Source organism: Gossypium arboreum, chromosome 12, assembly GCF_025698485.1.
Source record: "Gossypium arboreum isolate Shixiya-1 chromosome 12, ASM2569848v2, whole genome shotgun sequence".
NCBI classification, from domain to species: domain Eukaryota; kingdom Viridiplantae; phylum Streptophyta; class Magnoliopsida; order Malvales; family Malvaceae; genus Gossypium; species Gossypium arboreum.
In genome coordinates this window covers 103,292,844-103,305,276 of record NC_069081.1, presented here as the reverse complement: position 1 = coordinate 103,305,276, position 12,433 = coordinate 103,292,844, and the positions used below count along the sequence as shown (strand labels likewise).

At 29.7% G+C, this 12,433-nt stretch overlaps 1 long non-coding RNA gene across 1 annotated transcript; it reads left to right on the top strand.

Annotated features, from left to right (window-relative positions):
* The first annotated feature begins 1,871 nt into the window (after positions 1–1,871).
* Positions 1,872–11,893, top strand: LOC128285754 (uncharacterized). The gene is made up of 2 exons (XR_008276303.1): positions 1,872–2,008; positions 11,695–11,893. It is a non-coding gene; the product is annotated as an uncharacterized LOC128285754 (long non-coding RNA).
* Positions 11,894–12,433: the final 540 nt, after the last annotated feature.

Here is a 12,433-nt window from a genome sequence, read left to right as displayed (position 1 = left end):
GAATTATTTGATACATGATTCGAAAGTGATAGCTATTGTCCTTGTATTAAAGGATCATGATTTTATAATTGAATATCATCCAGGAAAAAAAAAAAGCAAATGGAGTTATGAACACTCTATTGTCATTATCTGATGATCGCTCAATTCTAATTGAAATAAAGGTTAAACTTACTTCTCTACAGTAGGTCTACAAAGTTCAGAAATATGATAATGAATTAATGGTTAAATGGGTATAGTGAACAAATGATTTTGATTGAAAATTTCAGATTGAATTTGATGATAATTTGCTGTTTAGAAATAGAAGTTGTATTAAAGAATTCAGAGCTTAGATAGAAGAATTTGTATGAAATTTATAGCAATACTATGTCTATGCATTCTGGAAGAAATAAAATGTACAGTGATTTGAGGAAGATGTGTTGAAGACTGGGAAAGAAAAGTAGTACTTTGAAATTGTATATAAATGTTTATATCAGATACAGATATCTTCAGAACTGTTACAGCTAGAAAGGATATCAGAATGGAAGTAGGATATAATTTTTATGGGTTTGAATTGGAATTATCTCGATCTTTGAAAAAGAAAGACGGTATTTGAATAATCGTCGAAGGTATGGTAAAGTCTGCAAATTCTATTCAGGTATGAATAAATTTCTTAGTAATTGTCTAAAATATAGGTTTTTGAAATTATCAGATTTCATGGTATGGTGGTTTCTATTTTTTTTTTTATTATTGAGATACGTGGTTTATACTCTGATTATAGAACAAGTACAAAATTTTTGGGTACGTGATAACAGTTTTCAGCACTGTATGAAGTTCTGAATGATTATGATGTAAAACTGCATGAGATCTGATTAAATACAGTGAGAAAAAGAATATGCGGAACTGTTTAATTCGTGAAATTGAAGAAAAGTAGAAGTGATTCGAGATAGATTGAAAGCAGTTTTGATAGACATGAATTATATGTGGACTTGAAACGTTAGGATATTGAGTATTTTGTTAGTGATATGATATTTCTTAAAGATTCAGTTTGAAAGAAAATTTTGAAGATCAGGTTGAAAAAGAAATTGAGTTCTTATTCTGTTGGGCCATGTGAAGTTGTAGAAAAGTCGGATCGGTAAATTATTGTTTGGTTTTGCTTCTGAAGTTACAGAAAGTTTATGATAATTTTTCCATGATTTGAAGCTTAGAAAATGATATAGATCAGATTTGTTACATGTTATATCGACAAAGGATATTGAGATTTGACGCAATCTATCGTATGAGAAAGAGCGGTTGAGATACTAGCTTTGAGCGGTAATGTCATAATATTGAGGAAACAATACGGAACCGAGAGAAACAGCGAAATCTTTGTACTTGTACTCCCACCTCTCTTAGGAAAATTTTGAGGACGAAATTTATTAAAGGGGGGAGAAATGTAACGACCCGAACTTTAAGGTTATTAGAAAAGTGTATTTTCAGGTCACCGTTTCTGAAAAATGGATTAGATTATTAAAAAAAAAGTAAAAATATTTATGAAGTTAAGTGAGTGATTAATTAAAGTTTAATTAAGTAAATTTAGCTTAATTAAGGATAATTGGATAAAAGATTAAATTGAATATAATGTGAAAGTTTAGTTTTAAAGTAATAGAAAATAAAAGGATCAAAATGGCAATTAAGCCATACCCATGAAATGAGGCGGTGAATGGAAGAAAAATCAAGATTTTTCTTGAATTATGTATATCATTAAATTATTAAATATATATGTATATATATAAAAAAGAAAAAGAAAAACAAGTGTATAAAAATGATTGGTACAAGTGTTAAATAAATATTTGTTATTAAATAGATTTTTATTATAGTTATTATTGTCATTATATATATATATATATATATATATATATAAGAAACAAAAGAAAGAAACAAAAGAATAAAAAGAGGAAAGAAACAGAATAGCAGGGGACGAAACAGAGAAGGGAGAAAGGAAGAAAAGAAAAAGGGAAAAATAAGGTTTTAAAGGTTCCAAGTTAATTTGGTAAGTCAATTTAGCCCATTTTCTTATGATTTTTGAGTTTTTGGAATCCTAGAGATAAATACTACTTGTTTTAAGTAGAAATTTTGAAAGTCATTAGATTTCTAAGTATGGTTTATGTTGAATAAAATGATGGAATTGGGGGTTTATTTGATAGAAATTTTGATTGGAATTGAATAAAGGATTGAATCGTAAACTAAGCTATAAGTTTTGAGTTTTAGGGATTAAATGGAAATAAATTCGAAATTATGAAAATATGCTGGAAATTTAATAGTTAAGTATGAGTTTGGACAAAATTTGAATAGAAATGAAGTATGAATTGAGATAGAAAAAGTAAGTAAATCTAGTTACGATTAAATTGAAATTAAAGTAGAAATTGAATAAAAATTGTATTAATTAGATATAAATTAGTAGTGAATTAACGAATATGAATTGTTTTAATTCCCGTAGCTAATGTTGTCTCGGGAAACCTCGGCTAAGCAAGGAAAAAAATGGCAAAGACAAAGGGAGTTAGTTTCGAGAAAATACGGTTTGTATTTCTATAATCCGAACCTAGTTATTAATTGTTATATTTTTTATTCAATGCATTTAATAAATGTTGAAGTGAGAATTATTGTGTTTATAATGGAAATGGATTAATTTGGTATGTGATGAATTTATATTGATTGAATTAAATTGAATTATATATTATAAATATATATATATATATATATATATATATATATATATATGTGTGTGTGTGTGTGTGTGTGTGTGTGTGTGAATGAGATATTATGCAATTATGATAATTGAATTTTGGATAAATATTATGATAAATAATTAAGATGGGAATTATTTGTATTGTGTCTTTATAATTGAAATGAATTGATTTAGTGTGTGATAAATTTATATTGAATTGATTTATGAATATCTGCTTTTATTGAATTTATATTGATTGAAATTATTTTAATTGAATTTATATTGATTGAATTATATAATATATATGATTTATGTAGAAATTTGAATATTGAATGAATGTTATATTGAAAAATATATTGATTGGAAATATGAGGAAATTTGTATGAATATATGAGATTGTGATATTTGAATATTTGATATTGAAAAATGAATTGAATTGTCTTGAATTATGAATTAATGTGAATAATTGAAATATATTGTTAAATTGAATGAAATTGTATGAATTGTGAAAATGGGTAAATATATGTAATTATCTGAATGAGATATTGATGAAAGAATTATTAAATTGAGAAAGTGGACGAAATACCTATTAACTAGTCGGGCTAAGTCGGATATAATTGGCATGCCATAGGATCCGGAAGTGTATGGATTTGCCACTTTACCGATCGGGCACTTTATGTGTCGTATTTCGGCACCTCGTGTGTCGTTTTAGGCACTTTATGTGTCGATATCGATCGGTACTATGTACTGTTTTAGGCACAATGTGCCGTACTAGTGTGTTTAGGTTGAACTGTATCCGTCAAAGTCCGGGTTTGTTAATAGGGGTAAATAAGTGAAAGATAAATCGAATAAATTTGATTGATCAAGCTATTGAAATGAAACGAGAAATTGAATTGAGAATTGAAAATTTATATGAAATTGAAAATATGAACCAAAGGTTCATGAAATGATTGGAGTTCAAATTGATGATATATGATGCCACTTGATGAATTGAAATGTGATTTGAGATATATGAATCGTATGTATATACTGAAAGCTATCAGGGATAGTAAGTTGATATGATATAAATGAAATTGACTGTTATTGAAATGAATTAAAATGGAATATGATTGATAAGTGTATAGTTGAATATAGTTTAAAGATATTGAATTGTGAGTAAATTAAGGAAAGCTATACCGAATAGTAAGTGAAAGAACGGAGTAAATAGTAATGGATTTATTTAAGAATTGAACAATTATGTTATTGTGTTTATTATATGAACTGTATAAAATTTATATGGTAAGTAGTTGAAATTTATCTATGAATAAATAATTGAATAATTGTAATTATTATTATGATATTAAGTATTTGTTATATTATTAATTGTTCGGATTATAGAAATACCACTTGAGTATACCATACTCATTGTCACGGTTTGTTTCCGTTGCAGTTAAGTAAAGATAGTACGTTGAATCAGCATCCCAAGACGATCCCGAATTCATTAAGGTAAAGTATGTTGAGTATTGATAATGGCATGTACCTAGGAGGTTTTATGAGAGTCATTTAGGTTATAGAAGTATTGATGAAATGAGTAAATTATGGTTGGCAAGCGGTATGTAGTATGAATTTTGAAATTTACTAAGAATTGTAGTGATTCTAAATTAGTCCCGAATTGAATTTATTGTTCATATTGGACCGCGAGGGCCCATTAAAGGGACGACATCTTAAAACTAGGATGTGTGTGAATATTTATTTTAATTAATGACCTAATTGACTGCATCGATTGGTAATGTCTCGTAACCCTGTTCCGGTGACGGTATAGGGTTAGGGGACGTTACAAATTTAGTGGTATCAGAGCTATTTAGGTTTAGCCGATTCTCGAACTAAATCAAGCTCGGAATTGAGTCTAGAGGTACATGCCATAATTGAGTCGAAATTGAGTCGGGATCGGATGCTGATATATTTGTTTGGTACTGTTTTATAGTGAAAATGTTAGAGGAAAATATCGATGGTATTGATTATGAAATGTGTCTTTGAGACGAATAGTCTCGTGAATTAGATGAAAACTGAATCAACAACACCGGGTATAAACTCAATGGGTAATTAATTCTTGAATGATGGTGATGAAATAAAAAAATGATACATAATTATTTAGAATTATAACGATGTTCTTCATGAATAGAAGAAATTGTATTTGTTATGATATATGCCCCTCCTGTTTCTCAATCGGTTCCCGAAGTGCTTCTGTAACGCCCCAATTTTCGGAAATCCTGTGAATGTTGGCATAGGTTTAATTATGTTAGCGGGCCTCTAGAAGGCCCAAGCTTAAGATAGAACCCGGTAATTGTAGTTAATTTTTGTTCCATAAGAAAAAGGGAGTAAAATTATGAAATAGGACCTATGTGAAAATGTTTGAAAATGCTATAGGCTAAATTGAAGTGGCCAAATAAATAGGAGTGCAAAATAGGAGGATTTGCATGATAAACCTCCTATTTTACATGAAGTGGCCAGCCATCATGTTGAATGTAGACAAAATGTACACTTGATATCCATAATTTATGGTACAAATTGATACAAATTGATAATAGGTTAGGTAAATGTTTTATGATAATGTGTTAGGTAAATTTTCCATGATAATGGGTTAGGTAAATGTTTCATGATAATAGGTTAGGTAAATGTTCCATGATAATGGGTTAGGTAAATGTTTCATGATAATGGGTTAGGTAAATGTTTCATGATAAGAATATCATGTCTTTTGTATTAAAGAATTAAATGGATGAAATATGAAGTTTTATTAAAAGAAAAAGGGGTGAAAAGAACAAAGTTTTGTCCATCTTTGTTCATCATAGCTGAAAGTTAGAGAAGAGAAAGGAGAGGAGAAAGCTCTTGAGTATTCGGTTATTAGGAGGAGGAAAATTGAAGGTAAGTTCTTGGTACCTTGCTTCTATTTTGAGGTTCATGAGTTCTTCTTGATTCTACCTTAACTCTTGAAGTATATTTTGATTTTTAGTTGTGTTGTGAGCATTTGGTCATGAATTAAAATGAAGGAAATGGTTGTTGTTTCATGTTCTTTTGATGAAAAATAGAAGATATGTGAAGTTGAGCCAAACAAATGAGCATGCATGTGCCTTAGATGTTAAAGGAAAAATCAGCTAACATATTGTGCTTTAAAATGATGAAATGGAGATTATACTTAAGTAAAATCATAGATATGAGATGATTGATTGGTGATATACATGTTTAAATAACATGCATGCAAGGTATGTGTAACTAACACCTCTTTCTTAGTCTAGATCTAAAAGCCAAAAGTCGAAATGTCGAAAACCCAGTATTTTGTAGATTTGCGAGTGTGCGAATGCTCGTGAGGTAAATCGATTAATGTTTTTGGTAAGCTGCAATGTTTGGACCGCAAAGTGCATGATTTACGTGCCTCGATATTTTTAGGCTTAATGGGCCAAAATTGGAATGATGGGCCAATGGGCCCAATTCGATAAGAACCCGATGACGTGATTACATTAGTACGTGAAAAGTAGGAATATGCATGAAAAACCCTAAAAGCAGCTAAATTACTATAATACCCTATGTATAGAAAATTATCGTTATACCCCTAGGTGCAAAATTACCAAATACCCCAGGGTTAAATTGACCTAAATGCATGTTTGATGTTGTTATTTATCGCATGCCATGTTGTTATTATCGATGCATGGGATTGGGATATTGACGGAGGAAGTATGAAAGTGGCTTGTCCACGATCTTGGAGGCTTTGCCTCAATTTATTGTTAATCGAGCAGCAAGGTGAATCTGTGGAGTGTTAATTTGGGTGGGTTGAACTATTCCCCACATGGAGTGTATGGTGGTACGGTGGAGTGTAGTGGTTGGTGGGTTGAGTAGTCTCCCAAATGGGCTTGCATATGTTATTGATGTTGCATGTATTTTGAAATGGGCCTATGGGCCATCTTGTTATCTGAATAAGGGGCTAAGGCCCAGTTTATTGTAATCTGAAAAGGACTCTGCCCTAGTACCACTGTTACCCAAATGGGCTTGCATATGTTATTGATGTTGCATGTATTTTGAAATGGGCCTATGGGCCATACTGTTATCTGAATAAGGGCTAAGGCCCGCTTTATTGTAATCTGAAAAGGGCTCGCTTGATACCATTATTACCCAAATGGGCTTGCATATGTTATTGATGTTGCATGTATTTTGAAATGGGCCTATGGGCCATATCATTATCTGAATAAGGGCTAAGGCCCGGTTTATTGTAATCAAAATGGCTCGCCCTGCACCATCTGTTACCTAAATGGGCTTAAGCCCAATAGGCTTGAGTGACTTGGGCTTTGAATGGGTTTTCCTTACACTCGAGTTTCCCAAACTCACCCTTTTATTTTCATCCACGCAGAAATCCCTTACCCATAGTGGGCTTGGAGTCGTGAGGGAATTGGAGTGGCCACCCGCTCGAAAGTTTGATTTTCTTCGGTGAACTGGACATCCTTTTAATTACGTTTGAGGTTTTGGGCTTTTAAATGTAATAAGGCCGCTTATTTATTTTGATGGTTTTAATATGTATTACTAAGATAGGTATTACTTATTTTAACTGTTGAAACTGGATAGCTTTAGGGCGCATTTTCAAAAACAACAGTTGATTTCAAAATAACACGACAACAAGCAAAGCTTCCGCAATGAAAGTATTTTCCAAAATTAATCACTTTTCCTAAAAATGACTTAATCAAATCGGTTTCCTAGAAATATCCATGACGTTAAGGTGTGGCAATGGCAGTATGCATGTCTAGGATTGGATCCGAAGGAGCTTGGTATTTAAGCAATCCGATGGACTCACCACCTCTTTTCCGGTTTCCTACCGGTGCATGACTTCCATTCACTTTAACCCTTAATGAATTAATCTTTTGAACATTAAGTACGATTTTCGGACTTAGAATGGATTTTTTAACGTTTTGATGTGGCATGCCGGATCCGGCCATAACTTCGGCCGGGTTTGGGGTGCTCTGACTTCAAGGTCTGAGTTTGTCTGAATGGGTAACATATCTGTTGTTAATATTTTGTACATATAGTGTGGAAGAATTGAAAATTACAGCTGAAAATGATCTTGAAAGAATTGAAACTTGGCAAGAGAATATTATTAAGGCTATAGATGAATTGCTTGGTTCGTCGAATAAATGATAGGAAGGTATGATATTTCTACTAAAAGATTCAATTTACCAAAGGTGGAAAATATTGATTTATGCTGTAACTATGAAAGGGTTATTTGGAATTTTCTAAAATGAGTTCTGAAAGAAATATATGTTAGTCAGAGATTTCCTGATTAGAAATGCAAAGAAATTTTTGAAGCTTAAACAGGGCCATATAATTGTAACTGAGTATGAAGGGAATTTGTTTGATTGAATAAGTATATCGAGGTATATTCCAATAGAAACCATAATGTACAAGTAGTTTGAAGATGGTTTAAATGAAAACATAAAATCGAAGAATGTAGAATAAAGAGCGGAATATGAGTTAGATATGATTCTTCCGATCATTATCTTAGTGATTGATTGAAGAGAGTTGAAAGAGATATTATTTAAATTTCAAGACAAAATACCACAGTTATTAGAGGTAGATTACTCGTAACCTAGAAATGCGAGTGGTAGTCGAAGTGTGATAAAGGATTTCACTATAAAATCGGAGAATGAATATCGCCGGGGCATATGTTAATTGTATATAAGAAGATGTTTCTCTCTTGAATGTCATTATAGGTACCTTTTTCTTTTATCTAAGACCGATATGATTATTTTAAATTGATATTGGTTTTATTTATTCGTATGATTGCATGAATTTAGCACTTATTGAAGAGTTTTACATTCAGTTCGATTTAATTATTGGTTGAAGTATCAAATTTTTCGGATCAAGATTTATTGATTGATAAAATTACAAGAACTGTTTGATAATGATATTAGGTACTTGTTTCTGATTGATTTGATGTTATTATTATTTGATGTGATTTCAAGAACGGAATGGTTAATTCTACATGATATGGTGGTGAATTGTAAGCAAAAGTGCATTATACTGCAAGGTTAGAACGATGAAAATTGAACTAATTGTTTATTGTGATATTGAACATGTCAACACAGAAGTGTGCTAGAAAAGGGTTGTGGTATTTACTTTGCTTATGAATTGGATATTAAAGTATCTAAGTCAAATTTTAAATCAATGGCAATTTTGATGTGTTTCCGGAAGAGTTACCCGAATTACTGTTGGTTGAAGAAGCTGAATTTATTATAGATCTTATGCCTGAAATAATATTGAAAAATGTATTTAAAATCAGAGAATTTTTGAGATTAGTCGGTTATTATCAGAAAGTTAGAAAAAGATTTTTGAAATATATGGTTACCATAGAAAGATATGGCATTGGAATGATCTGATAAATGTCAGTAAAGTTTTAATCAGTTGAAAACTCAGTAAACTGAAGCACTAGTTCTGGTTTAGCCTAAAATCTAGTAAAGAAACTTGTGATTTACAGGGATAGCAGTGTTTGACACAAGGAAATGAATTAACGGTTTATGTTTTGGAAAGTTAGAACTACATGAGAAGAATTATTTGATACATGATTCGAAAGTGATAGCTATTGTCCTTGTATTAAAGGATCATGATTTTATAATTGAATATCATCCAGGAAAAAAAAAAAGCAAATGGAGTTATGAACACTCTATTGTCATTATCTGATGATCGCTCAATTCTAATTGAAATAAAGGTTAAACTTACTTCTCTACAGTAGGTCTACAAAGTTCAGAAATGTGATAATGAATTAATGGTTAAATGGGTATAGTGAACAAATGATTTTGATTGAAAATTTCATATTGAATTTGATGATTATTTGCTGTTTAGAAATAGAAGCTGTATTAAAGAATTCAGAGCTTAGACAGAAGAATTTGTATGAAATTTATAGCAATACTATGTCTATGCATTCTGGAAGAAATAAAATGTACTGTGATTTGAGGAAGATGTGTTGAAGACTGGGAAAGAAAAGTAGTACTTTGAAATTGTGTATAAATGTTTATATCGAATCTGATATCTTGAATATTATGACTAGAAAGGATATCAGAATGGAAGTAGGATATAATTTTTATGGGTTTGAATTGGAATTATCTCGATCTTTGAAAAAGAAAGACGGTATTTGAATAATCGTCGAAGGTATGGTAAAGTCTGCAAATTCTATTCAGGTATGAATAAATTTCTTAATAATTGTCTAAAATATAGGTTTTTGAAATTATCAGATTTCATGGTATGGTGGTTTCTATTTTTTTTTTTAATATTATTGAGATACGTGGTTTATATTCTGATTATAGAACAAGTACAAAATTTTTGGGTACGTGATAACAGTTTTCAGCACTGTATGAAGTTCTGAATGATTATGATGTAAACGCATGAGATCCGATTAAATACAAGTGAGAGAAAAGAATATGCGGGCTGTTTAATTCGTGAAATTGAAGAAAAGTAGAAGTGATTCGAGATAGATTGAAAGCAGTTTTGATAGACATGAATTATATGTGGACTTGAAACGTTAGGATATTGAGTATTTTGTTAGTGATATGATATTTCTTAAAGATTCAGTTTGAAAGAAAATTTTGAAGATCAAAGTTGAAAAGAAATTGAGTTCTTATTCTATTGGGCCATGTGAAGTTGTAGAAAAGTCGGATCGGTAAATTATTGTTTGGTTTTGCTTCTGAAGTTACAGAAAGTTTATGATAATTTTTCCATGATTTGAAGCTTAGAAAATGATATAGATCAGATTTGTTACATGTTATATCGACAAAGGATATTGAGATTTGACGCAATCTATCGTATGAGAAAGAGCCGGTTGAGATACTAGCCTGAGCGGTAATGTCATAATATTGAGGAAACAATATGGGAACCGAGAGAAACAGCGAAATCTTTGTACTTGTACTCCCACCTCTCTTAGGAAAATTTCGAGGACGAAATTTATTAAAGGGGGGAGAAATGTAACGACCGAACTTTAAGGTTATTAGAAAAGTGTATTTTAAGTCACTGTTTTCGAAAAATGGATTAGATTATTAAAAAAAGTAAAAATATTTATGAAGTTAAGTGAGTGATTAATTAAAGTTTAATTAAGTAAATTTAGCTTAATTAAGGATAATTGGATAAAAGATTAAATTGAATATAATGTGAAAGTTTAGTTTTAAAGTAATAGAAAATAAAAGGATCAAAATGGCAATTAAGCCATACCCATGAAATGAGGCGGTGAATGGAAGAAAAATCAAGATTTTTCTTGAATTATGTATATCATTAAATTATTAAATATATATGTATATATATAAAAAAGAAAAAGAAAAACAAGTGTATAAAATGATTGGTACAAGTGTTAAATAAATATTTGTTATTAAATAGATTTTTATTATAGTTATTATTGTCATTATATATATATATATATATATATATATATATAAGAAACAAAAGAAAGAAACAAAAGAATAAAAGAGGAAAGAAACAGAATAGCAGGGGACGAAACAGAGAAGGGAGAAAGGAAGAAAAGAAAAGGAAAAATAAGGTTTTAAAGGTTCCAAGTTAATTTGGTAAGTCAATTTAGCCCATTTTCTTATGATTTTTGAGTTTTTGGAATCCTAGAGATAAATACTACTTGTTTTAAGTAGAAATTTTGAAAGTCATTAGATTTCTAAGTATGGTTTATGTTGAATAAAATGATGGAATTGGGGGTTTATTTGATAGAAATTTTGATTGGAATTGAATAAAGGATTGAATCGTAAACTAAGCTATAAGTTTTGAGTTTTAGGGATTAAATGGAAATAAATTCGAAATTATGAAAATATGCTGGAAATTTAATAGTTAAGTATGAGTTTGGACAAAATTTGAATAGAAATGAAGTATGAATTGAGATAGAAAAAGTAAGTAAATCTAGTTACGATTAAATTGAAATTAAAGTAGAAATTGAATAAAAATTGTATTAATTAGATATAAATTAGTAGTGAATTAACGAATATGAATTGTTTTAATTCCCGTAGCTAATGTTGTCTCGGGAAACCTCGGCTAAGCAAGGAAAAAAAAATGGCAAAGACAAAGGGAGTTAGCTCGAGAAAATACGGTTTGTATTTCTATAATCCGAACCTAGTTATTAATTGTTATATTTTTTTTATTCAATGCATTTAATAAATGTTGAAGTGAGAATTATTGTGTTTATAATGGAAATGGATTAATTTGGTATGTGATGAATTTATATTGATTGAATTAAATTGAATTATATATTATAAATATATATATATATATATATATATATATATATATAAGCGTGTGTGTGTGTGTGTGTGTGTGTGAATGAGATATTATGCAATTATGATAATTGAATTTTGGATAAATATTATGATAAATAATTAAGATGGGAATTATTTGTATTGTGTCTTTATAATTGAAATGAATTGATTTAGTGTGTGATAAATTTATATTGAATTGATTTATGAATATCTGTTTTATTGAATTTATATTGATTGAAATTATTTTAATTGAATTTATATTGATTGAATTATATAATATATATGATTTATGTAGAAATTTGAATATTGAATGAATGTTATATTGAAAAATATATTGATTGGAAATATGAGGAAATTTGTATGAATATATGAGATTGTGATATTTGAATATCGATATTGAAAAATGAATTGAATTGTACTGAATTATGAATTAATGTGAATAATTGAAATATATTGTTAAATTGAATGAAATTGTATGAATTGTGAAAATGGG